The sequence below is a fragment of the Amblyomma maculatum genome, chromosome 1, assembly GCF_055883805.1.
Source record: "Amblyomma maculatum isolate TAMU_Amacu chromosome 1, ASM5588380v1, whole genome shotgun sequence".
Classification (NCBI taxonomy): domain Eukaryota; kingdom Metazoa; phylum Arthropoda; class Arachnida; order Ixodida; family Ixodidae; genus Amblyomma; species Amblyomma maculatum.
In genome coordinates, this window is record NC_139344.1 from 236,594,234 (window position 1) to 236,621,037 (window position 26,804).

At 46.9% G+C, this 26,804-nt stretch overlaps 1 pseudogene; it reads right to left on the minus strand.

The window, feature by feature from the left end:
* Positions 1–26,384, minus strand: LOC146205958 (putative E3 ubiquitin-protein ligase HECTD2; annotated as a pseudogene).
* Positions 26,385–26,804: the final 420 nt, after the last annotated feature.

Here is a 26,804-nt window from a genome sequence, read left to right on the forward strand (position 1 = left end):
TTACATTTCTGTGTTACTGTTCTGAGCCGATATCTTGAAAGCAGCCATTTTCCCAATTCCGCCGACGGGTACACAGTAGCAGCCCGTTGCAAATGGGAGGAACTGCTTCTGCACGTCGGAGTAGAAAGACTTGAGTATGTCCCAAAAGTCCCTGAGCAAAAGAAACACACCACCGATAGATGTTTGCTCAAGAAAACACTTGTAAACAGCCATTGAAATAGGCATTAGGGCTCCATCAGTTTTTAAAGGCGATGATAACTACGACCTTTTTCCAACTTTTCGTTTACCGAATTGTTCCCCCTATAAGTAATCTGCCCAATACTGGGTTTTACAAAAAAAAAAAAAAAAAAATAGGCACTAGAAGTATTCGTTTCCACCAAAGGTGTGTAGCTGTTAATGGACATCTGAAACTTCGCAGAGCCTTAGCACTGAAGGTTTTAGAATATTTTGAAGCAGTGATTAATCAAAATTAGAGCATGTCTCCTTTTGCGAGATCATAAATATAGGAAAGCGCTTCGTTTGAACACTGCTTGATAGGAAAATTTTTTTAGAAAGAACAACACTATTGCTAGTTTCCTGCGCATTGTCTAATATAACGTGGCACATATTGCTTCGACCAGCTTCAAATCCCTAAGCAAAAAGGTGGACCGATTATTTAGTTCAAATAATTTTTAACGAGTGCACACATAGTTATTTAATGCACAATACATTATGGATGACAGTAAAAAGGTATACACTTCATGAAAATAAGTCATACATGCCGATGTACTGTGCTAAGCTAATATATGACCACATGACTAACTACTCGCTTTGTCAATTGCGCGCCATAATTAAAGTTAATTATAAAATTGTGATCAAAATTTACCATAATGCTACAGAATCAAGTCATATATTGTCGGATAGCTTATATCGAGTATAATTAAAAACAGCAATTGCGGGTCTTCACTACTGACTGATAATTAGTTCATTGTGATTAATTATCTAACTTTACGTCACCACGTCAAGCCATATCGCTGAAAAGGTTTTGATGAGTACCATCCAAAACCAAACGCTTAACACCCCAAAAGCCATGTAAAACCGAGCTCAGTTCAGTTCGGTTCAGTCGTTCAGTCGTGTCCGACTCTTCGTGACCCTATGGACCATGTTACGGCACGCTTTCTGGTCTCTCACTATCTTCCTAACATCACATAACTTCATCTGCAGTGCTCGAGGATGCCATCTAACCATCGCGCTCGCTGCCCTACCCCTTCTCCGGCGACCCTCAACCTTTCCCAACATCAAATCTTTCTCCAGCGACCCCTGTCTTCTCATCAGATGACCAAAGTAGCTGAGCTTTAACTTTAGCATTTGACCCTCCAATGAGCCGTCAGGGTTTATGGTCGACAATATCGACTGATTTGATCTTCTGCCAGTCCAAGGAACTCTCAAGAGTCTTCGCCAGCACCACAATTCGAACGCGTCAATTCTTCGGCGGTCAGCCTTTTTCATAGACCAACTCTCGCATCCATACATCATAACTGGAAAGACCATAGCACGAGTTATACGGATCTTGGTTGGCAGACTAATGTCTCTGCTCTTTACTAGGCAGTCAAGACTAACCATTGCTCTCTTTCCCAGAAGCAGGCGTCTCCTAATTTCATGGCTGCAGTCTCCTTCCGAGGTAATCTTGGAGCCCAAGAAGGGAAAATCTGTCACAGCTTCCACTTCTTGTCCCTTGATGCTCCAGGACTTGATATGGCAAGAGGCCATGATCTTTGTCGTTTTAATGTTCAGTTTAAGCCCAAACTTCTCACTCTCTTCTTGTACGCGCATCAGAAGTCTCTTGAGTTCCACTTCACTTTCTGCCATTAAAGTGGTATCATCCGCATATCTAAGGTTGTTGATACGTTTTCCAGCAATCTTCACTCCAGCTGAAGACTCGTCCAGACCGGCCTTCCTCATGATGCACTCTGCATATAGGTTAAATAGGCAGGGCGACAGTATGCAGCCTTGCCTCACTCCTTTCTCAATCGGAAACCAATCAATAAGACCATGCCCAGTTCTGACTGTGGCCTCTTGTCCTTCATACAGGTTCCTGAGGAGACAGATGAGGTGAAGTGGAACTCCCATCTCTCGGAGAGCTTGCCACAATCTGCTGTGATCTACGCAGTCAAACGCTTTCGCATAATCAATAAAGGAGAAGTAGATGGGTTTTTTAACTCTCTAGCTTTTTCCATGATCCAGCGAAGGTTGGCAATTTGGTCTCTAGTTCCTATGCCCTTGCGAAACCCAACTTGCACGTCCGGAAGCTCCCGATCCACATACTGCTGCTGCCTACCTTGGAGGATTTTCAACATCACCTTGCTAGCATGCAAAATAAGCGCGATCGTGCGGTAGTTGGAACAATCTTTGGCAATGCCTTTCTTTGGAATAGGGATGTAAACTGACCTCCTCCAATCCTGTGGCCACTGCAGGGTTGTCCAAATCTTCTGACATAATGTATGCAGAATGTTAACAGCGTCATGGTTGAGGTTTTGAAGCAACTCAGCTGGAATGCCATCAATTCCGCTAGCTTTGTTCTTAGCAAGGCTGGCTAAGGCCCATTCAACTTCACTCTTCAGGATGCCCGGCTCGAGATCAGTAATCACAACCGTCTTATGTTGGGTTTGCACATTCGGGTCCTTCTTGTACAGTTCTTCTGTGTATTCCTGCCACCTCTTCTTTATCTCTGAGGCTTCAGTGAGGTCCTTGCCTCGTGTTTCCTTTATCACGCCCAGCTTAGCACAGAAGCTTCCTTTGATATCTGATTGTCTTATACAGAGCTCTTGTGTTCCTTAATTGGCTGTTGTCCTCAACTGCTCGGCACTGTATGTTCAGGAAGGCATTTTAATCTCTCCTTGCTATTTTCTGAAAATCCTCATTGAGAACCTTGTATCTTCTTTTTCCCCCATAACTTTTGCCATCCTCCTTTCCTCAGCTATTTGCAAAGCCTCTTCAGATAACCAGTTTGCTTTCTTGCATTTCTTTTGCTTTGGAACTACCTTAGTAGCAACTTCTTGTATTATATCACGAACATCAGTCCACATCTCTTCGAGCTCTCTGTCTTCTAGATCTAATTCTTGAAATCGATTCCTCACTTCCACAGCATATTCTAATGGAATTTGATCCAGATCATACCTGAAAGGCCTTCTAGTTTTCTGCGTTTTCCTCAATCGAAGCTTAATTTTGGCAACAAGAAGCTGATGATCGGTGCCACAATCGGCCCCAGGCCTTGTTTTTACTGCTTGTATAGCGCTTCTCCATCTCTGCCGGCAAAGAATATAATCGATCTGATTCCTGTACAGACCGTCCGGTGAAGTCCATGTGTACAGGCGCCTCTTGTGCTGTTGAAACTGAGTATTCGCTATGGTTAGGTATTCGCTAGGTTCTTTCTCTTCAATTATTTATCTTGTTCTTCAAAAGCAAAAGAACGTGTGCTCCAGCTGACAGCAGCGTGGCGGGCCGGAGCACAGGCAAGGCTTTGTTTCATCATAGCAAGAATGGTGATGCAGTAGCCGTGCCTCCATTGCTTATCGATCACTCGCCACTGATGGACAACCTGTATAGATCACAATTAAGCACGTTTAACCTTCCACCAAGCAGCGCAACGAGTTTCACGTCAGCTGTGGAGGTATCTCATTTCGTCGCGCTGAGTGGTCATATCTTTGTGGAAGGCTGCACGAACGCGCTCCAATTGCGACGTCCGAGCTCTTCTTCTCTGACCTTGTAGGTCACTGCTCAGGCGGCGAGCCGTCGCACTATTTTGAGATGTCCTCTATCCAACTTGTAATGCTGAGTCTCTCTCTGGAACAAACGAGAGCATGTGGATATTCGCTGTTAAGGCGTATTGCAGTTGAGGCTTGGCGATGGACCCTGCGGATAATGGAGGCGTCCACCACATCAATCCGCGCCTGATCTGTGGGCCTCGCTTTTGAACGTATTGGCTGCACTTGTCTGCGATCTTGTCACAGCTTGCTAGACGTACTGAGTAGGTGCTCTAGTATAAGGCGAAGGCCAATCAAAATGGGCGATACGGTAAGCACTATCGTAGCATTAACAGGGCTTGCTCGTCTAGCGCGTTTGGCAGCAAGCACAAGAGACAAAGAGCAGCTGTAAATTGTCGTTTAATACTCGCTCCAAGTTAAAATCGCGCGCAGATGAAAAGAATTTAGGTGATCTAGGGATGATGCTTTTAGATCTCGTTTCGTAATGTCCTTGCCCACGAACTCAGAGGATGTTGTTACCTGATAATTGCTTCTTCTTTTTCAAAGCTGTCGTACACGGGTGACTTTTCGTAGTTCGTCCAGATCCAGCTTCGGACAGCCGCAAACGAGCATTTCCACTTCTTCAGGGCGAAGCATCTGCCAATCAACGCAACGCAACCACGAATCGTGAGCTCTGAGATAATATATTTTTCTCTTTCGTTGTGTTACTTATAATGAGCGCTTTCGAAGTGCAAACGCTGTGGAATCCCAGATAGAAGGCTTTAAATGGCTGAGTGATGGCCTTGTTGAGAACCAAGTCCACGTACAGGTCTACGTATTCTGTGCAAGAAGAGGCAAGTCGTAGTGCCGCTTATACACCAATAATTTTCCTGCGCTCGAAGGTGCGTTTGTGTACCAGTTCATTCAAATGTACGTTAGCTGATTTCCTTTTCTCTCTTCAAATCTATAAGCGGTTTATCATAAAACAGGTTATGACATGGTTGTTTACGTCTAGTGGTAGTTTCTGATACCTATTTCTCTTAATGCAGACAGCTGGGCCTGTCGGTAGCTTTGAGCGCAATGAGACGAGGTACTAGCGTGGCGACACAAAGACCAGAACGAGCAGACCGAGGACGGTCAAACATTCGTCTGCCAGTCCTCAATCCTGACATCATTGCGCTCTTACCATTTCTGAGTGCTGTGCTTAACGTTTAGCGTACATTGAAAGCGCCTCACGTGGCCTCAATTACTAGCCGTAATTCTATTGCATTGCCGTTCATTGCAAGCAGGAGCTCCACTGGGAAATAAATGTGCCGCTGTTCGCATAACTGTCAAAAGACGGCCGAAAAGAAGTGGGAAAGCCAATAATTGCGACAAAAGTCGCAGTTCACTTAAAAAATATTTAGTGATAAAAGTCATCGAAAGCAGTTGAAAAGTATAAAAGGAGAGGCGCCTCCATGGGCGTGTCACTCGTCTTTTGCCACAGGTGGAGATCAAATTCGAGGTAAAGGTATCAGCTTCTGATACCGTCGAATTCCCAACAGTGATTAGCTGCCCTTATAGATTCTCTGTCTGTCTTTCTCTCTCTCTCTCTCTTTCAATAATTTTGGGGACGATGGATTGCTCACCTGCTCTATTTTCGCTTGTAACTGGAATGTCCTTACCACCGTACTTGAGTGTGTGAGTTTTTACTTCTATATACTCTGCGACGGATACCTTTCATGAGAAAAAAAGAAACAGTCGCGCCTGCATAGTTCAAACGCACGCAAAAGATGGAAGAGCGAGAACGAATTATGCAAATGCTAGTTTTCTAGAGTTTTCAGTACATGAAAGTTCATACAGAAGTCCTCTTCAACGTTGCCTTCGTATGCCAGCAGCTCGTTCAAACCCACAGCGACGTCCTGGACGCAGAAAGTGAACAAGATGGAGGCGTACACAGAAATAGCGCCTTGTTTTTTTCTCGTAAGGTCATGTGACATATGAGTCGTGCGCAAATATAACCAAACACATATTACGGCAACAAGAACTGGGGCGATGTTGACAAAACCTCTGCGTAAGCGCAAACCATGATTGACCGGGGAGTTTTTAGTTACAACCAGCGGATATTTTTCACAAAATGGACAGTCTATCATCCAGCATAAGCGAATCACGCCACGATGAGAGGAATGGCTCCTTGCGCCTGTGTTACATGGCTACTACGGGCTCTTGCGCTCATGTCGGCCGTGAGTGGCCACCAGAGTTAAAAGATTGCAGTACAAAATAGCGCATCGAAAAAAAAAAAGGTGCCCTCAACTTCATCCTCCAGCTAGGTTATCTCATTGCGGAACACATGCGTGTTGTTCAAAGTTCTGATGTCATCCATATACGCAAGGAAAGCACTGAGAAGAATGCCACTAAAGAAGCCTTTGTGCACTCTTTTAATTATACCGCACCCACGTGGCAGCAGAGATGACGTAGCGTATACCGCATATACCCCTCATCTGTTATCGGCGTCTGAGCTCAAGCATTTGTTTCTTACTTCTTTTACTATGCATTCGTGACCGTATTCTAGGCGAGGTTCTCCTGGTGGATGCAAGCATCGAAGATGTTATAGCATAGGCATAGACATACTCGCAGACATTTTGTGCAAGTGACGAGCCAACCAGACACACAAATGCAACCACAAACAAAGAAAAAGATGGCGGCCATTGCAAGACCTGCAAGAGCGCAAAAGAACACGCACGAGAAAGGAGGCTACGAGAGCATTCTCTAAAGAAACTGAGAACGCGCCATAAAGAAAGGTGCCCTATGCATTCAAAAGTTATGTAAAAAAAAAAAAAAACGTTTCCAAGAAGCATATTTCTGGTCATACCAAGAGGATATAAAGCATTCATTCAATAATAAAATTTCTCTCTCCTATGACGCCTTTTTTAAAAAAATGTTTGCTTAAGAGTTGACCGTGTTTGTATTACTCTGTCCGTCCCTTTCACATCGAACATTCATTACACCTATCTTAATTAATGTGTAAGCATTAGGTAGATATTTTTAAGGAGTTTGTCTCCAGAACTTTGTCGGCAGGATTAGGTCGAAGTGAGAACAGATAGGAAAAGCGAATGGTTGTAGTCGATAGACGATCGAAAAATGTCGTCAGAGAAGATATTTGGTGCAATCGGAGTCATTAATAACGTAATTATAGCCAATTCAGTCAAATATACGTTGAAATCGTGAAACGGGTTGATTTTGATGTCCAAAGTGATCGCGTGGTACCTCACTTCCGGCAACGTGACCTATGAGGACATCGGAATAGTGACGTAGTTATGTCGACATCGGATATGGCGTCAGTGCGCGATGTCATAAACCCGGAAATGGACGTGTTTGGATATGAAAGAGCTTAATATAATGAGAGAAAAGGGTCAGAGAGTGTTTAAATCGTGTTAACTAATCAAACGAAGTACAATTAAAGCAAACGTAAGAGAAAAAGGGGTCCAAAACTACGTAACGAGTATATAAGATACAAAAGACGCGGTTGCTACAGTAGCTGCCGCCGTGTCGTCATGGCGCAGCCTAGCAACGCGCGACCTGCTTACGCATTCCTTCAAAGCAGGTGGCCGCATTCATCTCAAATGCTTTTCAGTTTGAACCAGCGAGCTGTATGAGTAGTGTGCCCATCTCGCAATCCGATGGTCCCGTAATTCCCATTCCATCCAATTGAATTTTCCCCTTTTCAGCTAATTTACTTTCCTCAGGTTACGGAAACATATTCGTGAGAAATTTGGCGTCAATTCGTAGACTCTTGACTAGTTCCTGAATTTATATCGTCCATTTAAAATAGTTATTTCTTCCCTGTGTAGACGGACGAACGAACGGAAGGACAGAAGAAGGTAGAAATGTACCCGTCGAATGTATTCCTGCTTTAGAAAAAGAGGCCATTGTTTGATGTCGATGAAACCTACACTCTTCCTGTAGCCACTGCGAAGAAGGCCCGGCAAGCTCCTAGGCTGATCTGTTTTGTCCTCTTTAGTGCAGCTAACGTTTGATCTTTTATTCGCGTTCTTTTTTTCTTTTTTTCTTTTTTGCTTCACTCACCAGAAAGTTTCGAGACTTGGAACATTGTTCAGGCATATGGCACACTCTCTCCGAAGGCACAGATAAACTATACAACACCTCGATTTAATGGCATGACGCATGACTTTATAACTAGTTGCTTATAACTATGCGCGCCTTTTGGTCGAAAGTCTTCAAGCCACTTTGCTTGCTTTTTTACGGTATAGTTTAGTTCGGTTCATGAGCTTTAATGATGACCCACAGCACCCCTGGCTACGACTGATTGGTTTAGTTTGTTTATGAGATTTAAAGTCGCAATTCCACTCAAAGACGCCGTAGTGGAAATCTCCTGAAATGTCGACCACGTGGGGTGCACTGACACCGCACAGTACACGAGTACCTTTCTTTTCGCTTCCATCGAAAAGCGGCCACCGCGATCGGGATTCGATCCCGCATACTTGCTTACAGCAGTAGAGCGCCTTAACCACTGCGCCACCATGACGGGGTGCGGCTCTGGCTATGAGGGACGCCGTATCAGTGGAGAGCTTCAGGTAAATTCGACCAGCTGGAGTTCTTTAACGTGAACTGATATCGTACAGTACACAACTGTCCTACATTTCGCCCAGAAAACATTTGGATGTCGGTACCTGCCTCACGTGCAAACTCCCAGAGGGATAGCAGCTTGAGTCGCGCCCGTGCGTCGTTGCTCGATGTAGTCCAAGCATTGATTGTGGTGAAATGGCTTGGAAGCTATTTTCTTTTGATAACCAGGGCAGTCCTACAACACGTGTTTTCTGCAAGAGTGGAAGCGTGGGCGAGTTGGTGATGGTTCGATTGGTGCATAGCGCTAAAAAGACAAGGACACAGCGAGACGTATTTCCAAACCATATCCCGTAGGCGCACTGGAGCAGAAGACGCTCTCAGCTAGTTAAACGGCGATTGTTGCTGAAAGGTATCTCTGAACGCAACCTAAAGGTAACATACCCACTGTAAACGGCGATTATTGCTGAAAGATGTCCCTGATCGCAACCTAAAGGTACCATACACTCACTAAAGGCAGGAAATAATTACGGGGAAGAAAATTGCTTAGTGTAACCGTTGCCATATCGATTGTTACTGAAAGGTATCTGTGAACGCAACCAAAAGGTAACATACACTCACTGAAGGCAGGAAATAACGTGAAGGCAATCGCAAAAAAATATTAAAAAGAAATGCAACACGGGAGACAGATGTTCAAGTGGAATCACTGCAGAGATGGGTTGGTGTTAATGCATTGCGCCACAAAACAACGGGAACAGTGGACTTTAAATGCGTTCTTGTTCGTTTAGACAATATTTCTACTATTTGTCGCCAGGTGGCGCTGCTCAGAGGAATCACGCGCCAGAACGTCGTCTGCTCGAGTGCTCCTACAGGATATGGTTTGCTAATTCGCGTCCCCTGCCCCCCTCTCCACTGAATAGGACTTCGAGTCAGCTCCATTTAATTAACATTACTCTCTCACATTCTGCCTTTATAGAAGAGCGGCTGGCGCGGACATGGTTAAACAAGGCCTTTTCCGTTCAGTAGTCAGGCGACCTAACCACTCAGAAATCGGGACGGGTATAGACGGCACTTAAACTTCTTCAGAGCGAAATGGTATCAGCGGGATGAGTTCAAGTGTTTTTCTCAGTTAAGTTTCGAAGCCGCTCTCCACGCTGTCACCCGCCGTGCTCGTCCAGAGGGCGACGGTCTGTTCCTCTCACCCGCCGTGCTCGGTTGCGCTGACCGGCGGTCTGTTGAGTTGTACCTGCTGGGCACCTTGGAGTACTACCCGGAGTCGAACCAGGTAACTGGTCTCTCCTCTTTGAAATTACCCCTGACAGCTCGTTAAATAGACTCCCTAAACAAAGCCCCTATCATTGCGCCAATAGGGACGCAGTAAACTCTCTGGGCGGGGCCAATAGGCTCCAGCACAGTTCCTCCTCACTCCCGTCATCCTGTACGCACAACATCACGCGTGCACATTCCAGAGTTCAAATCTGCCGCCGTGGTCACGTACGTCCTTGCCGGACAGCCCGAGTCCCGTGGGAATGAGCTTCCTGGCCTCCGCGGCTCCTTTACTCAAGAGCCCAGCGCTCGCACACACACAAACACACCTCCACACACCGTGGATGATCTGTGGTTCGGAATAGTGCTGCTCGCCTTGCCGACGCGGGACATCCGGAGTCGTCTTGCGGGCGGGGTTGCGTCGGCGACTTGAAATCCGCGCCAGCCAGGCGATCCGCGATCCAGGGTCACGGGAAATGAACGAAAAGTCACGCACCGCGCTCCGGCTCTCAAGTGCACGCCCCGCAGCTGCGCTCTCGACGAGCAGGCGCCAGACCAGAAGCCGACGGTGTGGTATGTCGCGTTGATGAGCACAACATTCTCCCTCTCTTGAGATGCGTAACTTCGCGTTGATGCCAGAGCCAAAATGCACGGGTCAAAAAGCAACCCTTTGGCCTTCGCGTGAGAGAAAAAATTATTGGGGCTGCCTGTTCGAAATAGCCCCATTTCTTGTATGATATTTTCGAGAGACCCTATTGTTACCCGAGAAAAATAGACTTTGCTTGGAACTTCATCTAGAACGACATCGACTGAGCTTGTAGCCGATTTAGACTAAAACGTATGGCTAATGGGAAAACTGACTGGCCATAGGGTTTTCTTGGCAGGAAATACTGGAGTGGGTTGCCATTACCTTCCCCAGTGAACGACTGGACTGAACTGAATGGGAAAACTGCAACCCTCAAGTAAAGGGCCAGAGTAGGGGTTTTCCCTCGACACGGCAAGCAGTTCACCGTTTAGCAGCTAGCGAATTATTTCCACAAAACGAACGCTGCTTCTGGAAACGATGCACAGAAACGCAAAAAGCCTAGTATTTATACTACTTCAGGTTAACACGGGTTAATACTATATCACGAGTCAAGAAAAATGCGATAGACAAATGAATTATCGTCTTAGCCTGGCGCAAAACAAAAAGCCCCTCATTACAAAACCACTCTCAAAACTTTTATCACGAAACACGAGAAACAACAAGTGCAAAATTTGTGAAATTGGTATTATGCGCTCCACCTTCTACACAATCGAACGCTGTTCTAAGAGTTTTTGAATACAATACAAATTACCAATAACATGCCGGCGGGGTACTTTTAAACATTCAAAAGCTGCCTGTCTTATAGGTTGCCAGGAAGAGTTCCTTAGTTCACGCAAATAGCCGTGCAGAAGGTGTCGCTTGTCACATTCGAGACCAATGTCAGTAGCTATCAACGACATCGAAAAAATATGGCGCTCGATATAGTTTTCAGAGGTAAAAGCGGTTGATAAATATTGGCTTTACTGCTGGCAGGCATCCTGCCGGCACCCTTACTGTACTGTCTCAGTGGCAGTCAGCAACTATGGCAACTATGACTGTCGGATGAAGACTGTAGCACGTCTAAAGTTTCTATTCTCTTCCAATGACGTAATCGAGATCATGTTGATATAAGCACACACGGTACGTCCGATATTGATTATGCACAAATTAGTCAAAAACGTATCACCAAGTTCCTCATCGTATTCCTTCAAGCAGATATTTCTTGACATTGTCGAAATGGAGCAAAGTTATCAAAGATAGTCATTCAGTGGAGCATTCAATGGCTGGTCGCCAAGCTCTTCTTGGTCTCCTTTGAGACTGCCGCGGCCAGATGGCGGGAGCGCACGCGGTGCATCAACAGTATCACCCTTGTTCGAGAAGGCTGGAAGCTCGCCGCCATGTACTCCCTCTTCATTCATGCCAACGCGGCTAGGTGGCATAAGCGCACGCGGTGCATCAACAACACGGCCTGCCTTGGAGACGACTGGAAGCTCGTCGCCATGTACTCCCTCTCCATTCATGCCACCGCGGCTAGGTGGCATAAGCGCACGCGGTGCATCAACAACACGGCCTGTGTTGGAGACGACTGGAAGCTCGCCGCCATGCACACCCTCTTCATTCATGCCACCGCGGCTAGGTGGCATAAGCGCACGCGGTGCATCAACAACAAGGCCTGTCTTGGAGACGACTTGAAGCTCACCGCCATGTACTCCCCCTTCATTAATGCCACCGCGGCTAGGTGGCATACGCGCACGCGGTGCATCAACACGGCCTGTCTTGCAGACGACTGGAAGCTCACCGCCATGTACTCCCTCTTCATTCATGCCACCGCGGCTAGGTGGCATACGCGCACGCGGTGCATCAACAACACGGCCTGTCTTGGAGACGACTGGAAGCTCGCCGCCATGTACTCCCTCTTTATTAATGCTACCGCGGCTAGGTGGCATAAGCGCACGCGGTGCATCAACAACAAGGCCTGTCTTGGAGACGACTTGAAGCTCGCCGCCATGCACTCCCTCTTCATTCATGCCACCGCGGCTAGGTGGCATACGCGCACGCAGTGCATCAACAACACGGCCTGTCTCGCCGACGACTGGAAGCTCACCGCCATGTACTCCCTCTTCATTAATGCCACCGCGGCTAGGTGGCATAAGCGCACGCGGTGCATCAACAACACGGCCTGTCTTGGAGACGACTGGAAGCTCGCCGCCATGCACACCCTCTTCATTCATGCCACCGCGGCTAGGTGGCATAAGCGCACGCGGTGCATCAACAACAAGGCCTGTCTTGGAGACGACTTGAAGCTCGCCGCCATGCACTCCCTCTTCATTCATGCCACCGCGGCTAGGTGGCATACGCGCACGCGGTGCATCAACAACACGGCCTGTCTTGCAGACGACTGGAAGCTCACCGCCATGTACTCCCTCTTGATTAATGCCACCGCGGCTAGGTGGCATAAGCGCACGCGGTGCATCAACAACACGGCCTGTCTTGCAGACGACTGGAAGCTCGCCGCCATGTACTCCCTCTTCATTCATGCCACCGCGGCTAGGTGGCATAAGCGCACGCGGTGCATCAACAACACGGCCTGTCTTGCAGACGACTGGAAGCTCGCCGCCATGTACTCCATCTTTATTAATGCTACCGCGGCTAGGTGGCATAAGCGCACGCGGTGCATCAACAACACGGCCTGTCTTGGAGACGACTGGAAGCTCGCCATCATATACCAGTTCATTGACGCCACCGCGGTCAGATGGCAGAAGCACACGCGGTGCATCAATAGGGCGACCTTTGCTGAAGAAGGCTGGAAGCTCGCCGTCATGCACTCCCTCTTCATTGACGCCACCGCGGTCAGATGGCAGGAGAGCACGCGGTGCAACAACAAGGCGACCCTTGCTGAAGAAGGCTAGAAGCTCCGCGCCATGCACTCCCTCTTCATGGACGCCATCGCGGCCAGGTGGCAGAAGCGCATGCGGTGCATAAACAGGGCGACCCTTGCTGTATATGACTGGAAGCTCCACTCCAAGAACTCTCTCTTCGTGGACAAAACCGCGGACAGATGAAAGAAGCGCACGCGGTGCATCAACAGGGCGACCCTTGCTGAAGAAGGCTAGAAGCTCCGCGCCATGCACTTCCTCTTCATGGACGCCACCGCAGCCAGAAGAAAGAAGCGCACGCGGTGCATCAACAGGGCGACCCTTGCTGAAGAAGGCTAGAAGCTCCGCGCCATGCACTTCCTCTTCATGGACGCCACCGCAGCCAGATGAAAGAAGCGCTCGCGGTGCATCAACAGGGCGACCATTGCTGTACATGACTGGAAACTCCACGCCATGAACTCCCTCTTCGTGGACACCACCGCGGACAGATGAAAGAAGCGCACGCGGTGCATCAACAGGGCGACCATTGCTGTACATGACTGGAAGCTCCACGCCATGAACTCCCTCTTCGTGGACACCACCGCGGCCAGATGAAAGAAGCGCACGCGGTGCATCAACAGGGCGACCCTTGCTGAAGAAGGCCAGAAGCTCCTCGCAATGTACTCCCTCTTCATTGAAGCCATCGTCACCGCGGCCAGGTGGCAGCAGCGTACGCGGTGCATGAAGATGGCGACCCTTGTCGAAGGCTGGAAAGTCGGCCTTATCTACGTCCTCTTGATTGACGCCACCACGGGCACATGGTAGAAGCGCTCGCGGTGCATCGACAGGGCGACCGTTGCTGGAGAAGGCCGGAAGCTCGCCGCCTCGTACTCCCTCTTCATTGTCGCCACCGAGGCCAGATGGCGGTTGGCATATGTTGGGTGCTGCAAGGTCGCAATCATTAGCAATATCAGGATTGAGTGCCTGGGTCTGGACAGACTCCCGAACGCGCTTCAGCTCACCCAAAAGAAGTGAAACTCCTGCTTCCGTTGTTTTGAGGAAGAGTGCCTCGATGTAGGCGGCCAGCTCAAGGAAGTGGTTCCAAGGCGAACGTGCTTTCATCTCAGAATTGTGCGACCAGTGCTGCGCCACCCAAATACGGAAGAGAACAGCAGCTTCCTATAGAGAAGAGACGCTCCCTTTGCAGCGGCTGGACCTCGAACTCGCTCGCTGCATTTGGTTCCAGATGGAAGAACTGTTCCGCTATACCTGCAGTCGAAGTCCTTTCCGGTGATCACCTGCGTTCAGTTTCCGTGGAAGGAGGTAGAGAAGCGTGACTTCACTGACCTGGAACGAGAATTGAGTGTCGAGTGAGGACTTCGTTCGGTGTCGGATGGCTGAAGATAAGACGCAAGCCTTGCATGAGCCCTAAACAATATTTACCGGGCGCTCCTTCTTGGCTACGTGGCAGACGCCGAGCTCAGTTCGTGAGCGAACGTGTCGCGCGGTATCACGAGAGTGCGAGCTTTCCTCATTTTTTTCTTCGTCGCCTTGCTATCGGCGGGGCGTGGCTTTTTTTTTCTCCTTTCTGCGCCGGAAACCATTTTATGTCCTGGTTTATAAAAAAAGTGCTATTGTACTGGGTACATGGTAGAAGAACAAATGGTAGCGTAACTCCCATAGAAGCCTGCGTGTCGACTCTGAGCGAGGCTTTAGTTTCCCAGCGCCCCCTGCGAACTGTGAGGCACAACAAACACGTGACGTTGCTTGTGACGTCACAGTGCTGTACTTTTGGCGGGGAATTTGATTGTCTTTTTACTTATGAACGAAAAACAAGGCCAACAACGACGGAGACAGAACGATGCTCGGATAAGGCAGAAAAATGGACACCGTAACTGTTCAGTCAACTTTACTTGACATGGATTTCTACTGTCAAGTTTTACGTTAACTGAAATGTTACGGCATCTTTAACCACCTTATCATAGCATCGTTCTGCCTCCGTCGTCGTTAGCCTAGTCTTTCGTCGCGCGTCATGTAAACGCATTTCGGGGCTTATTTCTTCGGGCACGTTTGCGAACAAGGGCCTTCAAGTGAATTCGGCAAGCACATGGATAGAACCACATGGCTTGAGGCATTTCACTAAGGGCATAAATGAGTGAAGCTGTGCTGCATAGAAAGCCAGGCTTTATTAATTCACGATTACTTACATAGACGCTTCACGACAATGAAAAATAAGTGTAGGAGAGCGACCACCGCTCATTCGTCCCGGTCTTCATGAAATCCTCGTGATAACAAAATGACCTGAGCGTAGGTCTCCAAACGAGACGCGGTGAGATTATAAAAGGGTAAAAGATCTTGCTAACAATGTACATATCAGCGTCAAAGAACAACAAAAACAAACGAACGGAATAACTAACGCTAGCGCTAGAACGCCAACCTGTAAGAGCTTAGGTAAGCAATTCAAATTGGGATTGCTAGTATTTAGAAGTTATTGCGTCTGAGAAGTGAAAATATCTACGATATAGCTTCGCTCCAATAAATCTCGCCCTGTTCATGATTCCCATATTTTACTCGCGCTTCATTTGCCACTGAAAGGAGTCAATGTGAGGTTACAAATTTACAACTTAACCATTTAACATGTTCATGAGAAAGATCCCATTGACAATAGGAACATCACTGTAATAACAGCTCAAGCACGTTCAGCGAACGTTGGTGCGGTAATACGACGCAGTAAGCAAAACACGCAGCAAAGGGAGCGGAACGGAAGGCTTTGAGCAAGGCGACACGCGTCTTGGGGGCAATAAAATCTCAGCTTCACCGCTCAATTAAAACATGCAGCGATACGCCGCTCATGCAGACGTGTATCCGTAAAACAAGCCACCACTTTTGCGACGTGCCTGGGAGGCCGAACCGAGCCGCCGAGCTGTGACACAGCATTGTCCCATCGTCCGGAAATGCGCACATGCAGCGGCAATGTTTCTCATCGAGCACACACAGTCTTCGCCTTGCTGTAAAGCTCTACCACAACCAGCAGAATGAAATACTGACTGTTTGGTACAGATAACCCACTCTGTACGCAGCACGCAACGATGAACGTTGAACCGGGGCCGATTACGCACCCATCCGCGGATGAAAAAAGCTTTGGTCTGAGCCATTTCTGAGCTTTTGGCAACTACGCAGCGGATAATAAGTGGCCGAGAGAGGCCGTTAGAAACAAGTTAAAATATTATTAAAAATGTGACACGTTTTTTCTTACGCAAGAAACAAAAACTGCATTCATTCCTGAGCGCGAATATTATGTTTGCTTTCTAGTTCTTTGGAATTCTGGCAGATCTTATTTTCTGTGTGCTAGTAATTTGCCTCACAGTTCGCAGGAGCCCTCATCATCGAGTTGATGCCGCTGGAAGTAGGCAGCTGCACGCGTTTTCTTCCAAGTTGCGCGACCAGTTGTACATTGACCTTGCTCGGTATGCTTAAAACTTCATATAGAACGAACCATTGACACCGCAGCTGATAGCTCAGTCGCTAGGGTGACTGCTTATCCCGAAGGCGTGGGTTTGATCCTATAACCGAAGCGGCTGCGATTCGAGGGGGGCAAATCGCAAGAGGCCGTATGCTGCGAGATGCCAGTGCTTGTCAAACAACCCCCAGGTGGTCAAAATTATCCGAGTCCTCAATTACGGTGCCTTTTTTTTTTTATAGCCAATGTCACTTCAGTATTTTAACTCAAAATGCTATACAAGCCAACGGACCACTTGATAATTAGTGCCTGATTTCTTAGCGACTAGCGAGCGCGTTTGCTGCTCTCGCTGCCGCAGAGTTGCACAGTACTTTACCAGCGCAAGTCAGTCCAGTAAAGTGTTGATTTCAGCGCTACAACGGGTGTCTGTTCTTCAGTGCCCACGGCATTGCCACCAACGCGTGACAGTATGAAGCATTCCTTCAGCCATATGCCCTTCTATATATATCGCCCTAGATTTCACTTTGCGCATCGGGAGCAAATCATGCCACTTTATCCTCACGTTGTGCATAAATAGTCACATGTTCTGCAGACTGCTCGATTTAAATCGCAAGCGGGAAAACCTTGATGAGGTAATTACATTCATGGCTCTGTCTATGTGGTATAAAACCACTACCTTTGACATTCGTCTGCACTGTGAACGACGGGTCCGCATAGACAGACTCCGAAACACTCTACCTTTATTCTACCCTTGGCATCTTTCCGTTAAATGCCATCGCCATTATACTCAAATATATGGTATTCATCATTGGGTTTTTGCCGGTCATGTCTCTGCCATCCTTTATTGCAAGACCTAGAGCAGTGTTCGACGGGAGACTAAAACTTCGATTTGTCGTTTTAATTTGCTAGCTTTCGTTTGCTCGCCTGAACAATTCAGCAAGGCTGCCGTGAGCTCTACGCATATATATTCAGTACAAGCGCAGACTTATAACGGAAAGAACAGAGTTAGAACCTATAACGGAAATTGGGTGTGGGAGACACGATAGAAGGGGAGAACGCTGGCAGATAATTTTGTCGCGTATGGACCAAGTTGCAGGCGCAACTTCAAGCCCCAAAATGGCACACTGCCTACTCCTTGCCCCTCTTTTTTAATTAAAAAAGAACTTGAGCTTAAAAAAAAGCGACGCAATGAGACTGGTCGCACCAGCCTTACCGGCATCACTTCTGCAGGTCGTCTATAGTTAACTTGCAGATCCCGACGTACGAATTCTCAATGTTGTGCGGGACGACGGGAGGGTTGAGCAGTTTCTTGTAGCACGCCGTAGGAAAGTGGAGGTCCAGAATGATTGAGTTATAGACGGCGAGCCCCATTAGGTGCGAAATGTAAGGAATACAAGTTCGCTCTACGTACTCCGCTACAGTTCGCGAGAACTTTTTGCTAGTGATGAGGTAGGCCTGTACCAGGCAGCACACAAGTAACCAAGGTTCATAGTGCTTAAAGTATATTCACAAGGCAGGCAAGAAAGACGAGACGAGCACTACAATCGAGATGAACAATCAAGCTAAACTCGGTACCGACCATGTTTCTCAAGAACGCATCCCACTTTGCGCACAGTAAAGGATATAACGCCTATGAGCTTGTACTCTAGTAGATTCCCGAGCTGCGTAGTGCTGAAAGTGGAGCACCTTGCTTTGTTGTTGCATACAAACACGGCTGCAAATATCAGTGAAACGACGTGTGGTAAGTGAGCAGCATGAATTAATTGCGTAAATTTCGTGCTAACGTACCGCCAGATATATCACTCACCGTAGTCAGGGCTGAATATCTGCCTGATAAGCAGCAGAAACCACTCCTTTGTGACCCTTCCCATATCCAGCCCTGGATCGCCCACAAAAGTAACTGAGTTTTTTTATTCAAATCCCTCTGTTTCCGGGCAATCTGAGGCAGCGATAGTGTTGTACCTAGTTATTCTCTGGCATCATAAAATTCTTTGTGAACGGTGTTCAGTCGAAAGCACAAAAAGAAGGTAACATAGTGGCTTGCTCACCGCGTTGAGGGAGTCCGACACGAGATGAGACCGTCGAAAGTTCAGGTTGAGAAAGAACAAATCAATATCCAGCGCCTCGTGGTTAAGTCCGCGGTTCAGCAGGCTCCTCGGCGGAGGATATATTTCAATTCAGAATTTGAAATATTGCAAAAATAACAATAAAAAACATGGGGGTAAAGCATGGCTTGAACCCTGTGATAGAGCGAAAGCTGTGAGAGTTGCAGCGATATCCTCTCTAACACAGACTTTTCAATCCGCGGCTTTTTTTTTTTTTTTTTTTTTTTCATACTTGTGTGAACAGGAAGGCGAATTATACAGGGTCTTGAATATTTGGGAGCTGGGATTTAAAAAATTCCTATGCAAAATCTACTACCCCATTCGAGCTGAAATAACGTTCACAAAATAGCAAAATATAGTCTACGTTATCTGATAAGTGATTCAACATTGGCACTTGCCTAGATTTCCCGAAATCGAGAAAAAACTGCTCTCACTTATCAGATAACGTAGACTATATTTTGCTACTTTGTGAACGTTATTTCAGCTCGAATGGGGTAGTAGATTTTGCATAGGAATATTTTAAATCCCAGCCCCCAAATATTCAAAACCCTGTACTTTTAGATGAGCACCATGGAATGGTGGACACTTACAGAAAAACAGGTCAAGGTCATGTTTTCATATTTTTTCTCTTGTAAAGTGCACATCGGTGTATAAGGAAGGAAAGGAGCAGTATCTGCCAGACTTGGAGGAAGGGAGGAAGGTGGAAGTGGTAGCGGAAAGTGTGAAAGAGTTCCCATAGTGAAGGGCTACTGAGTAATTTCGGCTACCAGGGGGCTTTATTGTGCGCGGACATCGCACCAACAGAGGGCTGTCTCTCCATTTCATCTAGGTTTTGGAGAAAGAAAGGCGGAGTATACTTTTATGTGGACACCACGGAATCGTGGACACCCACATTTATTAGGTCAAGGTCACCTGAAGGGGCAAATTTAGTGCCACGCTACGACCGCCTTTACCTAGCGTAGTGAACATTTCGCTTCAAAACTTCCATGCTTTCTGTCCTCTTCTAAAGTGAAGTGAAGGTGATAGTTTTACCTCCTGCCCCCCTGTTCAGCCTCCTCTCCCTCCTTCAATTGTAAGGACCACCGGCCTAACGTCCTCCCTGACCAGATGTGATTCAAGAAATATGCGGGAAAAGTCCCCTGTGGGCTTTCTCCACGTCGCAACATGATAGAGAAGAGAAGCGTGCCTATCAGGAAGCGTGTGTATAATCGTGTAGAATCTCGTTCATTTTAGCGTACGGGAACAGTTAGCGAGAGGAACGTAAAAAGAACGCCGTGTGCCTAGACTAAAGCAGGCCTAGCCGGGTTTTACCATGATTTAGTACAGCTGTCTCTGCGAACGAGTACACGATGTTCTAGATCTATTAGTGTGCTTTCCCTTGCGTTTAATATCATCTGTTCCGAAACTGGCTGTAAGATGGATTTCTTGGCTACGATGCTCAGTATAAAAGGGTACCGGCAGTACAACAACCTGCAGGAAAGTATAAACCTGTTAGGCGGAATTGTAACACCATGCGAAAATTTGAGCCCACAACACACGGATCATGGTCACTGTTTAATCGTTCTCCACGGTGGAATGAGTGATTCATTTTTAGTTGTCCTCTCTGACAGAGCATCATTTGGGCCTTTATGTAACAAGTGCGGAATGTTTTCAGGCGTAAAATCTGAAAGCAACAGGTGGCCCCTAATGGCTGTCTTTTTTTGTTCTTTTTTTTTTGCCCATGTCACCCTACCTATAACGTCTTTGTTTTCCAAGGACCTCAAAAACTACCTGCAGTATATAATGATATCAAGAAAAAAGTTTTATATGTGTAAAAATGCCGAAAATAATTTACTTGGTGTGCTTGCCGGGAGACATGCCACCGTTAGTACTCAGACATCAGGTCGATATGGTCTAAGGCACTGTTGTAGAATTCGGTGTAGTTCAAAATGTTAGGATTCTTCTTCTTTGCAGCATGTGAAACATTGAAAGCAGCCAATAGATTATGCCACGATGACCAAATGGAAATATCAGTGCGATGGTGTCTGTTCCTTAGGATTTATCTTACGACTTGCGCGTTCCTGTTGCACCGCTCCCTATGCTGCCACATTGCTCGAAAGACATTAAGACGTCTGGGTGATATCCGAAGCATGACTGCGAAAACTCTATAAAAGTGCCTGTTTTCTCTTTTCGGCGTGAGTGTAATCCAATTGCTACGAGCGCAGCAGTTTGAGTGCAAGATTAGCATAAAGAAAACTGTGCTTCCTGAGATGGTCACGGCTGCATGCATTTTCCCTGTGTTATTGTCCACCCCGGCATGAATGCGACTAGCCTCGTCCCTACTGAAATATTCTTCGTATATTAGTTCAAAAGCAAAAACTCCGGAAGGTCAGAGCGTCGAAGACTCGTCTAAATCTTGTGCCGTCGCTCTGATTGGCTACGCTGCTATGTGAGGTCACAACCACGTGGCACCGCGCGGGTAATTCAAACTGAACCTGTTACAGCGGCACCAGCGCGGGAGTTTTCTCGACAGATATTTCAAGTTCGCCAGCCAACAGAGAGAGAGCGATGGAGCCTATGGCTGACCAATGACTGACCATGACCTCCTGTAGTGCTTTCAAGCCAGAGAACATCGCATTGGATACGAACCGGTCGGGTTCAAACCTGTGCACTCGGATTCAGTAGCCGAGCGTCTATAGCCACTGAGTCACCGCGGCTAGTGCTTTAGCTCTTTATGATCAGGTTTATGTACGGTTCAACATATCTGTCATTTGACACAGCGGCTCTTAGATGGCGCCACATGTACAGCTGAAACTGCAGTACACCAAGCCCATAGCCACATAAAGTTAATGCAAACCCACTTTCCCACGATAATAGAATTTGAGCCGAAATTCTCTGCCCTTTTACCAAGAGTTGTCGCCTCTAGAAAGTTGACTCTTCCTGAAAATCATCTTTATAAACTTAAATATACATACTAAACAAAACGCACAATGTAGTACCCATATCTTAGTTCGTATCTTCATCACTGTTTTTATTACGTCCAGCCATTAAAGGTTTCAAAGTCGCTGGAGGACATCAGGTTTCGCCGGTTACTGTTCTGCATGTCATGTACCATCGATTTCCGCCGACTAGCTCAGTAGGTCAAGATTGAGACCGCTATCGCACACCATATGCACCTTTCTGAGTGCGCGTCCTTCCCTTCAATTCTATTCGCTATCTCTCGCGGGAACTATTTAGCTTTCTTGACTTGGCGGGCATAAGTAATCGGACTCGCTATTTCGAAACAACTCGTGCGAAATCGATCAAAATGCATAAAGCACTTCTCAAAGGCGTTGTAAAGTCAGCATCTCCTTGAGCAAGCAAGCACGCGTTGGAACACGCTTTACAGGCATGCAGTGAGATGTTTAACTGTTGCCCCCAAAAAATCATTAATACAAATGAAGTCCCATAATTGCGTTTATGACTATTTCTGAATAGTATTTATAACGTGTTAAGATTCCTTTACTCGTCTAAAAATCAGTTGTGTGCATGTTTGCGAAATTCAGGGCACCAACATTTTTTTAACTTGAACAATTTCGAACAAGAACTTATAAAGCAAAAAAATAATGAAAGTTACAATAAAGCAATTGATATCAGCTCTACATGGTAACTAAGAAGGTTTGTAAGCCTGCGATTAACATACATATGTTCAGCAGTTGCCGCTTTTCTCAAAGGCTATGTTCCCCTGAGTCCCTGAGTTCAATGAGGAAGATCGGCATACCAGAACCGAGGGGCGGCCAAAAAACAAACATGTGAATTAAAGTGTACGCACTGATAAGGGCCACCACTCTCGTGGCGCAGTGAATCCACCACCTACTCTTACTGATAGAAGGCAGTTTGTGCCCGTTTGCGGCAGGAAATTCTCCGATGGTGATGAACTGCAACAGGCGCTTGACTATGCCCGAAGCCTCTCCGGTGAAGAGCTTAAAAATAGGACGTCTTAACAAAAAATAAAAAATTTCAGTGGCTGAGGGATTATCGTTACGCATAGTTTTGTAAAGAAAGTGCACAGTCTTTTCGCATCGAAAGACGGCAAACTGGAACCAATTATCGCTGTTTTGTTATTCCCTAAGAGGCGGAGTTTAGGCGTACCCCATTTCTTTTTATTCTAGTAGTAAAATGCGTTCACTGTGATACTTGCTAGTGGGCAAATGATTTGGCTTGCATTGAAGAAAAACGAATGAAAGAACAAATAAATGTGTAGAATATTTTAAAACGAAATCTAACTGGGGGGGAGAGGGCAGTTGTGGCATTTTTTTTTCTTTATTTCTCTCACTGTTATCATGGCACTAGGATCGGGAAAAGCAGAGAGGTACGCTGAAGCTGAAACTTGTGTCGTGGAGGCTGCCTGTATTTGCTGTGTGCTCCGAGCATTGGGTCTGCGCAATAGTAGCAGCGCAGACACCTCAGGCGTCGTGCACTATTATGGTGAATGTTGTCCGATTAATCATATTCGGCTACAAGCCGCGGTATAAAATAAGCATGAATTCAAGGGATGTTTGTGGTGTAGGACTGAGCATTGTTCAGGTCGCAATAACATTTTTTTTTAAAAACCAGCTGCAGTTTAGCTTGTGGTTAAACCTGAAGTTACGCGAGAGCTATCTGCATGGCCACGCTTAGGGTCGGCTTGAACGTAAAGACCTGGCTTTTGCACGGAGTAGTTTATTCTATGGTTTTAGCTTTACTTATGGCATAGGAAACACTTTTGACCACTAAGTGAGATGAGGCGAAAGCCTCTATCGTGCGGTGGTTCGAAGCCTTTCACTACGGCACCTCTTTCTCTCTGTTTTCACTCCCACCTTCGAGATGACGCGATAGCGTAAGCTACAAGCCAACATATAAAGCCCCGGTTTAACCGAGCCTTATAAACGTGCCTATATGTGGCCTAGCTGGATAACTTGATTGCAAGGGTCCCGGCAGGCTGATTCTGATATCCCACTCCCATATGAAAGGAGAGGCCCGAGTGGGCGACTCCTGCCAAACGTAATGTCAGGTAGCTCTACGTCCAGTTAGTGCTCGGCCATGTCAGCTGCAAGCTACCGCCTCACACGACTTCTTCTTTCTTCGCTCTTCGGACAAGCACGGACCGGCGCGATGAAATAGTGAGACTGTGGCCAATGTAGCTGTCGCTACAAAACAAGAAACGGCGACATTTATTCAGACGTTTAGATTGACAAAACCCTTTTCTGCAGCTCATGCTTCTCTTTTCGTGAAACCTATTTCACGTTATTCTCTTTAAGTTTGTAGATTGCTCACAATATCTATCCTCTTCATAATTCTATGAAGATATGAGTAATTAGTAAAAATTAGCGGACGCCCAAGCTTCGCCTGAAGAGTAATTACTTCGGAAATGGGGCACAGTTAACACGACCTAATATAGGCGTGATTATGCTGTTGCTAGTCTAGTAATTATCTTGGTAGTAAATCAGTTAACGTCTCCACAGCATCACGCCCTGCTCAGGCACACTCGAGCATATGAATGTCAATAAAGTTTATTATAAACGTTGATTTTGCAGGCACTGCCTGTAGATTATTTAAGCGAATTTTAGCGGTGTACTTCGTTTTTTTCTCAAAAAAAAAAAAAAAAAAACTGCTAGTGACCTCAGCCGAAGTTGTCTTCGCAAGGAACAATAAATCATTGCATCGCGTAGAACAATAAAGAAAAACTTATAGCACAAGGCAGCACATTTTATGACCAGCGTATTTATCGTAGTACCCAGAGCTCCTTTATTTGGCGTGAAAAAAAAAAAGGGGGGGGGGGGGGGGGGGGTAAAAGAAACAATAATGCCTGATGCATGTTTGCAATGCTTGATACTTGTTTTAAAAACTGCTTTCTTCCTAGACGAGTAATTGACCCTTATATTGTTCGGTAGGAATTTCAAATGCAGCCGTCCTCATTGGTTTGGTGACAGCAGACGCTGCGACGAGAATTTCAATTTCAAATTCGCCTGAACGTTTGCGGACAGCATGACGCAATCGGTTAACGAGGAACATGGCGGAAACTGCAAGCAGAGGGCGATGCGGGCTTTACTATAGTTTTTGCAAACCCGCTTCGCATTATATAAATTGAGGTATACTTAAGCTCCGCCTTTAAGGGTATGACGCGATAAAGGTAATGGCTAGTTTACCAACTTTCCTTAAGTGTCCTTGTTCACGTACGCGGGCTTCGCTACTACTCCGATCTGTAACCCCTTAATTTCTTCCTCTAATATCTGAAACATGCGGTCTGTCGTAGAATGATTAGGGAAAGTCCATCCGACATGGATATGAGCCCCATTGACTAAGCAGTACGAACGAGGTGCCTACGTAACCTAGGGGCAGCGCGTGTTCTGATCTCACCGATTTTGAAGCTCCTGTCAGATCAGTCGCGTCGTTGGTCACGTGACCTTAGACAACCCTACGCCCAATCAGTGGCCATGTCATGCCAGCCACCAACAACCACCTTCCTGATTTTTCGCTAAAAACTACAACGCAAGCGCAGACGCCAGGTATTGAGAACGGGACCTTTAAGGTTGTCGCGTTAAAAAGTGCGGTGCAGGCCAGTTCTTATCGAAATACTACGTAGCCGCAAGCGAACACATCGGTGTTTTATTACGATAGCAATACTGCGCCAGGTTTCGAGCCGTCGCGTAGGCCCGCGGAGGACATGCTTGACCTTGAACAGCCGAGGAGGAGGAGAAGCAGACAAAAAAGAAGGCTGGTAGCTTACGCTCTCGCGTCATACTCTTAAAGGATGAGCTTGAGTGTCCCCAATACTGTAGCACCTTACACTGATAGGGCGTAATAGGAGAATAATGTAGCAGGCAAAAGAAGCTTATGCCATTGCTATCGCAATTCAACTAGGATTAACCAGAGTTAGAATACAACTAATTTTTGTTTTCGGCGAAAAGATAAGTGACGTAATATTGAATCGCAGTTCACAGCAAAGGGTTTGTACCCACTCAGGATAGGCCATTATTCAACCCGCTAAGGCAGTAGACCGACAGGTATTATATTTGTAAGCAAATGCCGGTTCAAGATAAACTATATCCTCCACACGGCCCATTCATGGTCAGTTTCAACCGAAGCCCGGAAAGTTGGCTTCGGGTTGGTTCTCCCGCTGGGCACAGTGGGAAGGGAGCGGTCCAGCGACCACCATCAAGGTGGGCTCCGTGTTTACAATTGGCCGCACATTCCGCCAAATTAAAGAACACGTGATCACTCCTCGCATTGATCGCCCTGAGCGAAGCGGTCACCTTGCAACCACAACGCAGGCGCTCGCTGTCGGCACAAACGAACCCAAATTCATTCGCCTTGGGCCCGTATTGCGAGTTTGCGCCGTTGTCGAAGTGTCGCTATATCACGTGACCTCGAGTAATCTGATTGGTCGATCAGCGGGATCAGCCGCCGGATCGGTGGCTGGACACAGGAGTCGAACCATCTTCAAGAAGTGGCTTTCGCGATGATGGTGCGACCAGCCATCATGGGCTGGCTGCGGTCAACGGTGGTGGTGTGCCTCCCGCCGACTGCGATGTTGGCTCAGTCCAGCTGTCCATGCCCACCGGCGGGCACCTCAGCTGGCACCGAGGCAGGGACGGTGCGACCAGCCACCATGGGCTGGACGCGGGCAACGATCGTGTGCCTCCAGCCGACTGAGACAGCGCCTATGTCCAGCTGTCCATGCTGACCGGCGGGCTCCTTAGCTGGCACAGTGCAGGATTAGACGACGCAGAGACATCGGGATGAGAACAGCTAGTGGGCTTTGCCTTTAGAAGGGGGAGCCGACAGGGACAAGGTCGAGAACCAGGTGGACGAGGTAGAAATACGCGCCACGATGGCGCTGCAGGCCATACGCAGTAAAAAATTAGAGGGTTTCTAAGATGTCCCTTAAGAGGAGAATGGCGAAAGCCTACCCTTCCTATCTTATAATTTGCCTCCCACACTCTAAAAAAAAAAGGTGTGATCTTAGTCTTTTTGGGGGGTAAACTGCTTGTCGCTGAGCTAACACCTTTTTGGGGTAAGGTTACGCTGTGTCTTGGAAGACTAAGTATTTATACCATTGCATGTAGTGTAACATTACGCTTCTGGTAGCATAAACTTGCACCTTCACAAGCAGTGTAACTGTATTCTACCTAGGCATAACGTTGCACCTTTAATAAAGGCCTATGTTTTAGTCTGTCGATGGCATAAGCATACCCTTGCATCAAAGGTGCAAGTTTGCACCTTGACAACGTAAGCTTATCCTGTATGTACAGGTGCAAAGTTAACATT